Source organism: Chelonoidis abingdonii, chromosome 1 (assembly GCF_003597395.2).
Source record: "Chelonoidis abingdonii isolate Lonesome George chromosome 1, CheloAbing_2.0, whole genome shotgun sequence".
Classification (NCBI taxonomy): Eukaryota; Metazoa; Chordata; order Testudines; family Testudinidae; genus Chelonoidis; species Chelonoidis abingdonii.
In genome coordinates this window covers 149,394,029-149,408,943 of record NC_133769.1, presented here as the reverse complement: position 1 = coordinate 149,408,943, position 14,915 = coordinate 149,394,029, and the positions used below count along the sequence as shown (strand labels likewise).

Here is a 14,915-nt window from a genome sequence, read left to right as displayed (position 1 = left end):
CCCACAGACCAGCATTTCTTCTGCAGCCAGCATCACAAAGAGGTAGAAAAGCAGGACCAGCCTCCTGGTGGGGCCTCTGACTGTTGCCACTCAAGGGGTTCCTTTCGGCAGTGGGGCAGGAGATATTTCCCCTAAGAGGCTTTTTCCCAGCTGCTGAGAAGCACAGAAGTACCCAGTGTTTGCTCTTGAGGTGAAAGTGGTTAATACGTTTAGGTGGCCTGGCTAGCTCAGCTGGCAGCACCTCTGGCTTTTACTCTGAAGATTGAAGTTACAATTCCCTGTCTGGGTGCTTGGGGCTCCTCTTCAACAGTACAACACAGAATCTGCTTAAGCCCCCACCCAGTAACCTGGGGAAACTAACCCTGGCCACTGGGTGCCTCTAAGGGGTGATACTTTCCCCCCTCACATGCACTGAGGGCTGGTCTACACTACGGGATAAAATCGATTTTAGATATGCAATTTCAGCTACGTGAATAACGTAGCTGAAGTCGAATATCTAAAATCGATTTACTCACCCGTCTTCATCGCGCGGGATCGATGTCCGCGGATCACAATGTCGATTCCGGAACTCCGTTGGGGTTGGAGGAGTTCCTGAATCGATATAAGCGCGCTCAGGGATCGATATATCCCGTCTAGATTAGACGTGATATATCGATCCCAGAGCAATCGATTTTAACGCGCCGATACGGCGCGTAGTCTAGACGTGGCCTGAGTGTAGAAAAGAAACTAAAGAAGGAAAATCACCTTGTATTAACCTGAGAAAACACCACAATCAGGATTCATAACACACCACTATGAGCAAAACACCCACCCACAGTGCGCTGGGCAGTGGCCTTTTGCCTCGGGCTCTTAAATCCAGACACCAAAAGCTCTTTGGATGTGCCCCTCCTTTACTGCACTTCACCCACAGCCAGGGCCGGCGCTTCCATTTAGGCGGCCTAGGCAATCACCTAGGGCACCAGGATTATTGGTGGGCAGCATTTTGCCGGAGGGGGCGGCAGGCGGCTCCAGTGGAGCTGCCGCAGTCATGCCTGTGGAGGGTCCGCTGGTCCGCAGCTCCAGTGGAGCTGCCTCAGTAGTGCCTGAGGACGGTCGGCTGTTCCCGTGGCTTGGGTGGACCGCCTGCAGGCACCACTGCGGCAGCTCCACCGGAGCCACAGACCAGCGCACCCTCCGCAGGCACGACTGCGGCAGCTTCACCGGAGCCGCGGGACCAGGGCTCGGGGTGGTGAAATTGCCGTGGGCCTAGGGCGCTAAAACTGCTAGCGCCGGTCCTGCCCACAGCTGCTTCCCTGGGTCAGTGAAAACCCAGAGTTCACCTCTCACCCCTAGGGGGAAAGCCCCTTTCTTCCTCCGCTGTCTGGCCACATTGCTGGTCACTTGCCATTCCACCCTGTCACCGCGTTGCTGGCCACCCTCTCTGCTCTGGGACGTCTTGTGGTCCCACCAGCAGCAGAACAGGCTCCCTAAAAGCAGGGCTGCCCAGAGGATTCGGGGGCCTGGGGCAAAGTGGAGAAGCAGACATATAAAAGGTGCCACCCGCTGTGGTGCTTGTACTTACTGGGCAGCGTCTGAGTCTTCAGTGGTAGCAGGTCTTTCACTCACTCCGCATCTTTGGCAGCGCCATCACTGAAGGACCCACCGCCGAAGGGCATCCGAAGACCCGGACCGCTGCTGGATGAGTAAAAATTAAAAAGGTCCTCTAGCCAGGGAAGGGATTCTCAGCCAGGGCTTGAGGGGCCCCTGTGGGGCCCAGGGCAAATTGCCCCACTTCCTCCCCCACCCCAGACAACCCTACCTAAAAGTAGCAGCCACCAGAGCCCAAGCAGTAGCCCCACCCATTCCACTCAAGGCCATGCCCCTCCCCCACCCCTTCTCCCCAAGGCCCCACTCATATGCTGCCTCTTCTCCCCAAGACCCTTCCTCCTGCTCACTGCTCTCCGTCCCCTCCCCACCCTCACTCACCCTTACGTTCATTACAAAGTGGTAAGGCAGTTTTTTTTAAAAGTCCTGGAGTGTTGCTCCCGCCTGTTCAGGCACCCCTGGGTCCCTGCACTTCACACAGCTCTCCCTGATTTCAGCTGTTAGTGAGGGACCCCTATTGCTAGCGCAGATTCTGCAGTTTCTTGTGTGAGAGACACTGTCCCAAAGCAGGACTAATGCTTAGACTTGGTTATCAGTGATTTCAGATCTCTTGGTCTGCAGCAAGACTCTCCATTGAGTCTTAATCAGCTCTGTTATTACACAAAGACAAACAAAAGGGTGCTGGAACCCTTAAGAAGAATCCACCCCACCAAATACCAACACGTGTCGCTATCTGCTCTCATCTCCACTGAGAATGTTTTGGGGTCACTCCTTGCCTTTATCGACCTAGGGGTCTCAGAGAAACATAGCTAACAGGTGCTCCAGTGGTGCAATTGCATAGGGCACAGTACTTATAAGGCAGTGCTAAGAGGAGCTATGCTGGGGTTGTGAGTTCAAGCCTCATCTAGAGCACTGGCTTTCATTAATGAAGTAGCATCACCCCCTCATTTGGCCCTGTAGTATTCAAGCCCAGGGGACACTGAGGAGGAGAGGAGTTAAAATGCCCCCTTCAATTATTACCTCCTCTCCAGAGCACAGGTCAGAATCTATAATCCTTTCTCCCTCCTCCAGCCCTTGTGCCAGGATCCCTCAAGCAGAGCCTGGAGTCCTGCCCATGGCATCTGTGCTATTGACAAAGACTAAGTGACAGGGATAAAACACTCAAATCCCACCTGGTGCGGGGAGCCAGGTTTGCTCTTCAAATTCTGTTGTTCATACATTTCCAGGTCTGGGAATGTCCCACAACAGCATTTAATGGGAAGCTGCCTGCAGAACAGTGGAGGAGAGGTGGGAATTAGTAACATTTTGAGGATCTTTTAGGAAATGAGCCTTTGCTGACAAGGTTTGTCTCTGTTCATATTTCACCTTCAGGTGTTTTGTTGAGGAATCTTTAGTATATTTTTGTGACATTAATAACTATCTCCTCAACTTTATTTACACAACTTAGGAATTGTTGTTACCTGATTTTTGTATCTTCCTGTGAAAATACAACTGACACGTGTGGCTTTCTCTAGGGTGTCATGATGTCAAAGTTGGGGAATTCATTCTCTGTACTTGTGTGAGTGGGTGTTGCTTTTTTTACAGCTGACTCACTGCCACGCACACTGGGCTGTTAGCTGCACCCACTGTCCTTGCCAGGGGCCCCTGCTGAACCCTGGGCGGCTGCACTGCAGTGCTGGGATGACTGCAGATGGAGAAGCTGCTGTGGATCAATGTTGAGTAGGTGCAGGAAGGAGACAAGGTCACTATTCACATTTTGAACTGCACAATTTTCCAAATTTGGGAATAGATTCATAGACTTAAGGTCAGAAGGGACCATTATGATTATCTAGTCTGACCTCCGGCACAATGCAGGCCACAGAATCTCACCCATCCACTCCTGCAACAAACCCCTAACCTATGTCTGAGTTATTGAAGTCCTCAAATCATGGCTTAAACACCTTAAGGTGCAGGGAATCCTCCAGCAAGTGACCCATGCCCAATGCTGCAGAAGAAGGTGAATGTCCGAGAACAATTCTAAGGGGAAGGTGAATGCAGAGCAATGACATTGGAGATGCCCAGACCTCCAATGGAGGCAGCGTGGAAATTAATAATAGGAAGATCATTTGCGAAATTAGTCGTCACTGACAAGATTTGTCTCTGTTCCTATTTCACATGATGGTGTTAGTTAGAGGAATCAGTACAGCTTTTTACTATATTAAGTAATCACTTACTTTTATTTAACCAAGCCAAAAACTTAGTGTCACTTATTTTTTCTCTGTCCTAGCAAGAATGAATTGAATTTCGTGACTTTCTGGAAAGTGAAGAGAGCTTAAATGTGGGGAATTCAGTCTCTGTGTTTATGAGCTGATGTTTTCCTCTCATAGCTCAGTGTCTGCACTGAAATACCAGGAGGGATCTAAGGGCTGGTGTACGCTGAGCACTCCACTGGCAGAGCGACGTCTCTCAGGGTGTGAAAAACCCACACTCCCAAATCCATATAGTTAAGATGACCTAAGCCCTGGTTAGATAGTGCTAAAGAAAAGGAAGAATTGTCCTGTCAATGTAGCTATTGCAGGGATGGAAAAACACCTCCTGTCACTATCTGCTCCAAAGTGCTATAGCAGTGCCACAGCAGGATTTTAAGTGTAGACAGAGTGAAACTAGACTCATAGACTCATAGGTCAGAAGGGACCAATATGATCATCTAGTCTGACCTCCTGCACAAGGCAGGCCACAAAACCCTACCCATACACATTTATAACAAACCCGAACCCATGACTGAGTTATTGAAATCCTCAAAATTGAGATTTGAAGACCTCAAGCTGCAGGGAATCCACCAGCAAGCGACCCATGCCCCATGCTGCAGAGGAAGGCGAAAAACCTCCAGGGCCTCTGCCAATCCGCCCTGGAGGAAAATTCCTTCCCGACCCCAAATATGGCGATCAGCTAAACCCTGAGCATGTGGGCAAGACTCACCAGCCAGCACCCAAGAAAGAATTCTCTGCAGTAACTCAGTTCCCATCCCATCCAACATCCCCTCACAGACCATTGAGCAGACTTATCTGCCGATAATCCAAAATCAATTGCCCAAATTAAACTATCCCATCATAACATCCCCTCCATATACTTATCAAGCTTAGTCTTAAAGCCAGATAAGTCTTTTGCCCCCACTACTTCCCTCGGAAGGCTGTTCCAGAACTTCACTCCCCTAATGGTTAGAAACCTTCGTCTAATTTCAAGTCTAAACTTCCTAATATCCAGTTTGTACCCATTCGTCCTCGTGCCTACATTAGTACTAAACTTAAATAATTCCTCTCCCTCCCTAACGTTAATCCCCCTGATATATTTATATAGAGCAAGCATATCCCCCCGGAGCCTTCTTTTGGCCAGGCTGAACAAGCCAAGCTCTTTGAGTCTCCTTTCATAAGGCAGATTTTCCATTCCTCGGATCATCCTAGTAGCCCTTCTCTGAACCTGTTCCAGTTTGAATTCATCCTTCTTAAACATGGGACACCAGAACTGCACACAATATTCCAGGTGGGGTCTCACCAGCGCCGTATATAACGGCACTAACACCTCCTTCTCCTTGCTGGAAATACCTCGCCTGATGCATCCTAAAACCGCATTTGCTTTTTTAACAGCCATATCACATTGGCGGCTCATAGTCATCCTGCTATCAACCAATACCCCAAGGTCCTTCTCCTCCTCCGTCGCTTCCAACTGATGCGTCCCCAACGTATATCTAAAATTCTTATTATTAATCCCTAAGTGCATGACCTTGCACTTTTCACTATTATATTTCATCCTATTACTATTACTCCAGTGTACAAGGTGGTCCAGATCTTCCTGAATAGTATCCCGGTCCTTCTCCGTGTTAGCAATACCCCCCAGCTTCGTGTCATCCGCAAACTTTATTAACACATTCCCGCTCTTTGTGCCAAGGTCAGTAATAAATAGGTTAAATAAGATCGGTCCCAAAACCGATCCTTGAGGGACTCCGCTAGTAATCTCCTTCCAGCCTGACAGTTCACCCTTCAGTACGACCCGCTGGAGTCTCCCCTTTAACCAGTTCCTTATCCACCTTACAACTTTCATATTCATCCCCATCTTTTCCAATTTAACTAACAGTTCCCCATGCGGAACCGTGTCAAACGCCTTACTGAAATCGAGGTAAATTAGATCTACCGCATTTCCTTTGTCTAAGTAATCCGTCACCTTCTCAAAGAAGGAGATCAGGTTGGTTTGGCACGATCTACCTTTAGTAAATCCATGTTGCAATTCGTCCCAATTACCATTGACCTCAATGTCCTTAACTACTTTCTCCCTTAAAATTTTTTCCAAGACCTTACACACGACAGACGTCAAGCTAACAGGCCTATAATTACCCGGATCACTTTTATTCCCTTTCTTAAAAATAGGAACTACGTTAGCAATTCTCCAGTCATACGGCACAACCCCCGAGTTTACCGATTGCTTAAAAATTCTCGCTAACGGGCTCGCAATTTCACGCGCCAGTTCCTTTAATATCCTCGGGTGGAGATTGTCCGGTCCCTCCGATTTTGTCCCATTAAGCTGTTCAAGTTTGGCCTCTACCTCAGATGCGGTAATATCCACCTCCATATCCACATTCCCGTTTGTCATCCCTCCATCATCCCTAAACTCCTCACTAGTCTTATTAAAGACCGAGGCAAAGTACTTATTTAGATATTGGGCCATGCCTAGGTTATCCTTAACCTCTGTTCCATCCTCAGTGTATAGCGGCCCCACTTCTTCTTTCTTTGTTTTCTTCTTATTTATGTGGCTGTAGAACCTTTTATTAGATCTGGCTCCAGTTTGCACTGTTGGTGCTCAGGCACTAAGACCTCAATAATAACAATAGCACAGTGCTTGTGTAGTTGGCAGGGTTTGAACCTGCATGGGATGACCCTCATAGACTTCCAGTCCACTGCTTTAACCACTCAGCCACAACTACTTAATATATAGCTCTTTCACTATATGATGAGTCAGTTCTCCCTGAATTGGCACTTCAAATTGTTTGCTCGGACCAGCTTCCCCAGCACACTCACGGCTGCACATCAGTGTAAGTGTGTCCTTGGCTGAACAGTGAGAATTCCTGCCCATTTCCCTTCCGGCTGGAGCAGAATGAGAGTGTGTTTGTGTGAACGATACTGCTGTAGATTGCTGTTCATTCCCCACTCTGACAATTCAGACAGTCCCTTTCCTAGTCAAATCTCTAGCACATCGTTCCAATAGCCTGGGGCAGGATTTCTCAGGGGCACTGAAATGTTTCAGGGGGCTGGTGCATGAACTGAGCCTTGCATTCCACCCTTGATGTTTCCTGGACTAACAACAGCAGCAGAAAGAAAAAGCCGAGCCAGTATCTCCCTGACAGGGATGCAAATGCCACGACCTCTCTGTCTGACCATCGCCATTGCAGGAGAGAAGGGTTCACTGGAATCGAATGCCCTGGCTCAGACCAGAGACACAGGGAGGTTTTGTTGTTCATGGATCTGTGCAAATGAAATTGTGTCGCTGTGTGAAATTGAGGTGGGAAATGAAAAGCCCACATGGTGGCCCATTGCTCTAGGGAATGTGGCTGAAGGTCTCGGGCTGAGAAATGATTTAACAGGGGTTTGTTTCAATTTATTGGCCTAATTAAAACTATGGCTAAAAGCCCCTGTAACAGGGGCTGCAGGTCAGGACAGGCAGTTCTACACAGAGTGTTCAAAGCTGTCCTGTATCTGCCCTTTCTCTCCACCGTCCCTGCTCCCAGAATGCACCAGGCCCTGGACTGAACTCTTCCCCTGTGGGCCGAGCTGGTTTCATTGCTGTGATCCTGTTGTCCCACCCCAGAGCCAACGCCCCCCTGTCACCCAGCACCCTTAGCCCCAGCAGTGCAGGTCAGCCAGGAGCTGTGCCCTGCCAGGCACTCAAGAGCGTCTACCTTACAGCTGAGGGCTCTCCCCAGTGTGGTCCGTGGGAGCTCGCGCACTAACAGGGCAGTGACAGCAGCCACGTGGTAGGTTGGGCTGGTGACCCGGGTCCATCTCCTGGAGTCGGCTGGGTTCATGCTCAGGCGACGGGCCTCAGCCACCAGCCAAGCCCCACGGCCGTGCTGCTGCTGTTACCGCACTAGTCCCTCACTCCCCCATTCGCTCACTGAAGCCAGGAGAAGGTTTGCAGGGATGAGGTGGGAAGGGTTTGACCCCAATATCCCAGAGCTGATTCTCCCCACAAAGGGGTGTGTGCATGTGGTGGGTGCCGTGTGTAATGCCCTGTGCCCATGAGGAGGGGACTGGAGCTCTGCCGGCAGGAAGATTTATCCTGCAGGAGCCCTATCTTCCTCCCCCAGGGGTTTCCCTGGAGCAGAGAAGCTTTTAATCCTCGCTGGAGACTAGAGAAGCTCCAGCAGCACAAGCTGCCTGGCAGAGGTTCTAGATGAGGGTCTCACAAACACATTGGGTTTGTTCCCTCAAGACTGCCCTGCCCTGTTCCAGGGCTGCTCTCACTCCTCCAGTACAGAGGGGGCTGCAGGCTCTTTGCCAAGCTGGGTCCCAGGTCAAGGCAGATATAACACTAGTTGGGGAGCCCAGGCTGGTGCTGCTCAGGGAGGGAATCTTGGACAAAGACTGATTACAAATTGGGAAACACTAAAGTGGGACTAGAAAGACCCTTGCTGGGACATGGGGGGTAGGTAGCCCCCATTGTGTACCGTGCTCTCGCCAAGAAGTCTCTGGGAGAGTGGATTCTTCTTGATGGGCCACCAACACATCTCGTTGGTCCTGATGTCGGCTGCTCCTTTGTTGATACTGACAAGCTAGCTGTGGGCCTTTCCCGCTCACCCCATAGCTCCGGAATGCACAGACAGCAATACTGGTGTGGAAGAAACGAACTCCACTCTCAGGTTGGAAGCAACAAAATAAGAGACAGCTTTATTCAAACAACTGCAAGGGAAGTGCCTCCGTTTCTCCAACGTACAAGCAAAATCACAGAAGCATTTATACCTCTTTGTGATGTGCATTAATTAAAAACATTTGCATTTTATTCAGGCTATTTGCTATCTAGTCCAGTAGTTTCTCACTTTCTCTTCTCAAACATTGTTATCTCAAGGCTGGGTCACACTGACTACTCTGCTGTTTTCCACTTGCTTCTAACGTGGGCCCTGCTTCTACAGGTCCCGCGATATTAGGCTGAGACTTAGCTCAACAGTTGCTTCATGTCTGACGCGTAAATGGCTGCACTTAAACTCTCTCTTTGTTTCCCTGCTGCCACACTTTGTAACTTCACATACAACTACAGCACATACAATCCAACAGGAAAGTGATGTTCAGTGGACCATGACTTTTTAAACGACACCTAACAAGGCCTGTTTTGTACAAAGCATATCATAATCACAGCACAGCTGTGAACATGGGGGTCCAGCGTGCTACTTTGAGCTCCAGAGTGTCACACTCTGCCAAAGCCTTTTTCCGCTAGCAGGGGCCTCTCTGTGCCCAGACCTCCTAGTAGCTGCATGTCTGCAGGCAGTGGAGAACTCTGCGTTGGCTTCTCTTTCTCAGTGAGCATCAGCAGTGGTTCTTGCAAGGCCTCTAGAGAATGACCTTCCAGTGGAGTTGGCTGAAGAACCTTTCTAGGAATCAGGAGCTCCCAGCTTGGCCTGCCAGTTTTTCATTGCGGAGCCAACTTTATCTGTCAGGCTCCCTTTTTGGTATCTCTTTCCTCTAAACAGAAAAGACCTTCCCGGACAATCCTATAAATGCTTGTTCAAGACAAAGGGAGCCTTCCTGGTGGGTAAGTCTTGGAATGAGGTAAATGACGAGTCTGGAGCTGATGAAAAGGTGACTGTCGCCCAGAGTTGAGCCGAAGCTACTGCGATCACAATGCAGCGAGCTAACCCCTATCCAATCTCGGCTGCTAGCAGGAGAAGAGTGCCGTAGAAACCCTCTCTCCCCTCGGCTGTGGCTTTCTGTGTGCAGAGAGTCAGGCAGTGCGATGTCGGCAGGTCTGGCAGGAAATGATTTGGCATTTGGATGTGTTGTCTTGGAGCATTAAGTGGAGCAGTTGTGAAACCTTTCTTAAGGATGGCACCATGGCTTAACTGACTAAAGCACCTGCCTAGTAAACAGGTGATCCTGGGTTCAGCTCCCAGTGGTGCCTTGCTGCATGCCTTTTGTCTCTTCTGCTCAGAGTTTGCAATGTCTTGCTAGGAAACGGAAGAGACCTGGGTCAGCAAGCCAAGTAATTGCTTGTTATGGAAAAGGCTTCTTTGCAGAGGAGCCGTGGAAAGAATCAAACCACTCCCCTGGAGCTGATGAAAATGTGATTGCATGGGCAAGGAGGCTGCCTTGGCAGTAATTGCTGTGACATGAGAGCCTGTGTCTTTTTTCTTTTTTGTTAATTAAAATATTGACTCCAGTAGAAAACCCCGTTATACAAAGCACAATGCAATCCCCGCCAGAAATGCCATTGGAAATATAAAAACGGGAATAATACAATCGCTAGTAATGCACGGTTCCCAGGCCAATCCTGTGTCCTGAGTACCCGCTAAGGGCCCTGTGTGCTCACCAGAAACCTGGAGGAACTGATACAGTGCCTGGACACAAAACTCAACTGCTCCCAGTTGCTGCTGGAAAACCCCTTTCTGCCTGGAAACAAAGTCCAGCAGGAGGGAATCAAGGCCCGTCCTGGCCCCAGAGCCCAGCCCATGCCCACCTCCACTCTGCTAGTGACTCACTTCTTTTCCCACCGCGGCCAGCCAGTCAACAGCCACAGAAACCCGGTTAGCCGCTGCTGCGGAGACCTGCCTTTGTCACTGACAACAGCTCTGACAAAGGTGATACAATGCTCTGGCATTGAGCAGGCAGTGCAGTGTGTCCTGTGACACCTGCCTGCTATATGGCGGCCCCTGCTGAGGGCGCCCTTGCTGCAGCTGCAGCTGATTCTGCTGACGCCCTGTGGTTGCCCTCATTCGCCCAGGAACAAGACTCAGGTGAGCTGAAAATAATCCTGTCCAACCAAGTCTGGCAGCCGCCATCATGTAGCCAGAAGTCCCCACACCTTCCAGGGAAACAAACCAGCTGCCAGAAAGTGGTCTATTGTCTCATGTGGTTCCGGAGCCTGACGCAGCGCCCGTGGACAACCTTTGCTCTGCATACGCCAACCATGCACATGCTGGCCAGTTCCCATGAAAGATGTGTCACTGCACGTCTCGGTACTTAAAAAGTACCTGTGCCACTGGCAGATACTTTAAGGCTCCCGTCAGTGAGTTCTGGGGACAGTTGCTCAGTTTCAGTGAATGTAACTGTATGTGCAGCTCTGTGCAGTCACATTGGATGGAAGCTTGATAATTAAATTATACAAGAGGGTCAGGTAGAGTGGCTACTACCACCACTATGTTTTGTCCTGAGAAACCTTTACAGCTATTCTGAAGGGAAATGGGCCATTTTCCCACAGAAATGCCCTATAATGGATGGCTAGAGGCAGCAAGTGGAGAGATAATCTCATCAAAATTATTTGACTACTGGGTAATGTAATCAAAATCGCTAAAGGAATGTCAGGGGTTTCTATTGGAACTTAACTTGCCTGCCCCTGGCTGTCTCTGGCTGTACAAGATGGATGTGTTATCGGGGTACAGTTGTGTAAAAGAGTAATCACAGTGCAAGGGATGTTAGGCAAAAAAGAACTTAGTGTGTGATGATGTAATGTTTTAAGGACCTAAACTGACACTCATGGTTTGTACAAGTTTTGTTTTGAAGGTTTAAGATGAATTGGTTTGGTTCTGCTTTGTTGGTGTTTTTTTTTATAATGCCACTGAAAATCCATTTTAATCATTCAAAGTGTCAAAACTGCCAGACACTTTTTGCCAGACACATGTAACTAGTGTTGTTTGGGTTTGGTATTTAGCATTTAACCCTTAAGGTACCTCACTACTCTATATAGTTCAAGACTAAAGGTATGGCTGAAATAAGGGGCAGCCAGAATCAGAAGAATGGAGAAAGAAACTTTGGTTGGACAGATAGACGGATGGACAAACTGAATTATTAAGCCTCTGTTTAAAAAACCCCCACAAAAACGCTTCAAAACATTAAAAGGAAAAAAGGGGCAAAATGTTTCCCCATTTACCAAAAAACCTCAGCCTAGATCTGCCCTTGGGGTTTGGGAGTGGGGGGCACCAATTGCAGGGGGAACCGATTGCAGGGTTCACCTAAGGCACCAGTTGCTGGCAGCTAGTCTAGGGCCACCCCTGGCCAGAGGCCTTTATTTCTCCAGCCTGCGAGGACAGGGAGGGGTATCAGGAAGTTGCCCCTTCAATCCCACATACGAAACCCCTTCTTAGGAAAGGCAAAATCCTGAAGAGAAAAAGTAACATCAGGAAGAACTCCAGAGACAATGATTTTTAAGACCTTGGGGAATAATTGAGTGTCTGACCAGGGACTTGAACCTTGGATCAGATACTCAGTTGACTGAAGTAGCCAGGCTCACAAACAGACTGAGTAGGTGGCCCCTCTGGTGTGCAAGTCACAATAGCCAGCAGGCAAAAGACTGGCTCCCACATCATTTGAAACAGCAAGACAAAGCCTTGAAACTCCACCTCTGCTAAGGTATGAAGCAACAGGTCCCAGAGTCCCACTGATATGTGAGCTCAGCTTGCACTATTCAGTGTTCTGACAGCTGAACTTTATGCCATGGGACCAGATGGTGTCACAGTCTCTAAACACCAGTGACTATCAGCTGGCAGTTTTGCACTGTGCACTCACAGCTTCTCTGCAGCTGCTCCTGCTGTTTTCTCCCCTCAGTGTTCTCAGCACCTGGTCTCACAGTGCTTCCTGCCAACCACAGACTGCATTTTCTGGGCCAGCTCTTGCAGATGTGGGCTTCTATCCTGCTTCCTAAGGACTCAGCAGGAGAAAGGGGGCTTTCCAGGAAATTGCTACGGCTTCTGGGAATCCATATGTGGCTCTGGACACACCCAGGATGCGTTTGGTGACAGGCCTGCACAACAGCTTAAAAGCCAGCTGCTAAAACTAGGGTTCAAACACTGGGACCCCCCCCCCAGTTAAAAGCCTCATGTTCTTCCCACCAGTGGCTTCCTCTCACAGGACTCTCCTTTCTCCTCTATCAACCATAATTCTGATCTACTGCATTTGCGCCTCCTGCCCTGAGTCCCCGCATCCCCCTACTTTGTCTTTGTTCCCTGCAGGCTGCAAAAATGTCAGGGGAGGCTGCCCTTCCCTTCACGCAGTGCTCCCGCTCAAATCAGCCAGCTGGAGCTTCATCTCCTGGCACTTGGCCAGCTGTCGCTTGATCCGGTTGTACAGTCGCACGCTGACTGGCTCCCCACCTGGATGCTCTTGCGGAAATCCCACAGGTGATGCTGCAGGACTTGGCACCATTGGTTTCTTTAATGTTGTGGTGTTTGCCCAACCGCTGGAACAAAGCCGCCAATTCCTCCCTCACCGACTCCCACCAATCCCCCTGGTTGCCATAGGACCCTCTGATGCTTTCCTGTTCTGCCAACACCGCCAGGCCTCGCCCCTCTGCTCCTTTATCTTGCAAGCTCTGGATGTTCAGCTTCCAATATCCTCTGCCCTGGGTCAGGGAATTGCCCACATTGAGCACACGGTGAGAGCTGTGTGATCCGAGCTGTCCATTGGCACAACCCTGCACTGGACTGTCGACATGCTCTCCTTCACGTAAATACGGTCAGTGTGACTCCTGGCCTGTCCCTGCAGAAAGGTGTAACCCATCTGCAGTTGGTGTGAGCTCAAATCAGAGGAATAGGAGGCTACTGCCCACCCTCCACTGGCTCTGCTACGGAGAAACACGTCCTCTAAGCCGACCTCACTACAGACCTGCGCCAGGTAGTGCTCATTGTAAAAATGTTTCCTCTGACGGTCGAGAAAACGGGACCAGTGGTTCTCAGGCCAGCTGACACAATTAAAATCCACCCCCCTGCAACACCAAACACCGTCTGGTCCAGAGGAAGGGAGCCAGTTCCCTCCATAAAACTTTCCTTTCACACCTTAACATCAAGTGCCTCCTATTGGGCCTCTGAATCCCTACCACATTCCATGTGCCAGACGCCCCTTCCTCAGTACTGTCGTCACTCAGCTTTGCAGAGGAATTTTCCTCCCAAGTCCCTGCCCACTCTGGCACCATCTCCAAGGGCCATCCTGCCTCACTCTGTTCCCCACCATTTTGGGTTGACCAATAAGTCATGTGGGAAAGACAGCACCCATCTCTCATCGTTGTAGATCAGGTGGGCCAACTAGGGGAAGAAGCCCATGCTCTCTGTTGTCCTGCCGGAGAGCTCAAAATCAGGTACTTGCCTCAGGTGAAGGTGATGCTGCCCTCCCAGAAAACAAGCCCCCCTCCACAAAAGGGAGATGAAAGTGCCTGCCAAAGCCTGGGATTAAACTAGAGACCTTCAGATCTTCAGTCTAACACTCTCCTAACTGAGCTACTTTGGCAGCTGTGACCTGCTGCTTCTCTGCCCAGGAGGTTTTTGTAGCAGTTGCACACAAAAAGGACGTCATTGTGAGTGGCCCAAGAAGACAAGACTGGCTTTTGCTGCCTTGCTCAGCTTGACATGCTTCCCCACCCTGTTCCTGCCTTAGTGCCTGGGTTGACCTGGTGGCAGAAGGGGACTGGAGCCAGTGGTGCAGGGAGGAAGGTGAGCTGGACCCTGAGCTAGACTAGACCCTGGAGGTGAGAGTCTGGTCACCACTTGCCACCCCACCCTGTTGTCCTGGCTTCCCCCTTGGACATTTTGGGAGGGAAGTAAGGCTTCTGCCTCCCCTCCCCAATTTTTACTCTGCAGAGGAATGTGAACAGGAAAATGGACGGCTGCTCCACACTCCCACCAGAGGAGCCCGATGCCCTTAACTGCTCCCCTTGCTCCCTCCCAGCTATGCTACTGAGTGGAAGCGTCCTGTGCCCATAACACAGAGGTCGATTAATCAAAACCCTCTTCTGCCAGCACCGGGCCTCCCTCTTCTTACACTGAGCCTGCAAGCAGGGGGGCGGCTTGCACAGCTCCAAGAGTCTAACCTGTGAAGCAGAAGGTATCTGGTGCTCGCAGCCTGCTGGGGAGCTCCTAGAAGCTTTAAGTGACAGAGACTCCTAAATGCCCTTAGTAACAAGGGTTTGGGTTCACCGAGGCCAGTAAGGGGGTCACTATGTCTGCCCTATAACCCTGGGTGTCAGGTTGCTGTGCAGCTTTGATCTAGAGCTCGGATCCCAACAACCGACCAGCAGCCCACAGCATCCCCCTGGGTCAGCCCCACCTGGTTACTCCTTACAGGCTGACCATACCCCACTTCCAGCCCCCGATTCACCCCCTGATCATC

At 50.1% G+C, this 14,915-nt stretch overlaps 1 non-coding gene across 1 annotated transcript; it reads right to left on the bottom strand.

The window, feature by feature from the left end:
• Positions 1-6,456: 6,456 nt before the first annotated feature.
• Positions 6,457-6,538, bottom strand: TRNAS-GGA (transfer RNA serine (anticodon GGA)). Its single transcript has one exon. It is a non-coding gene; the product is annotated as a tRNA-Ser (tRNA).
• Between the last annotated feature and the right edge of the window lie 8,377 nt (positions 6,539-14,915).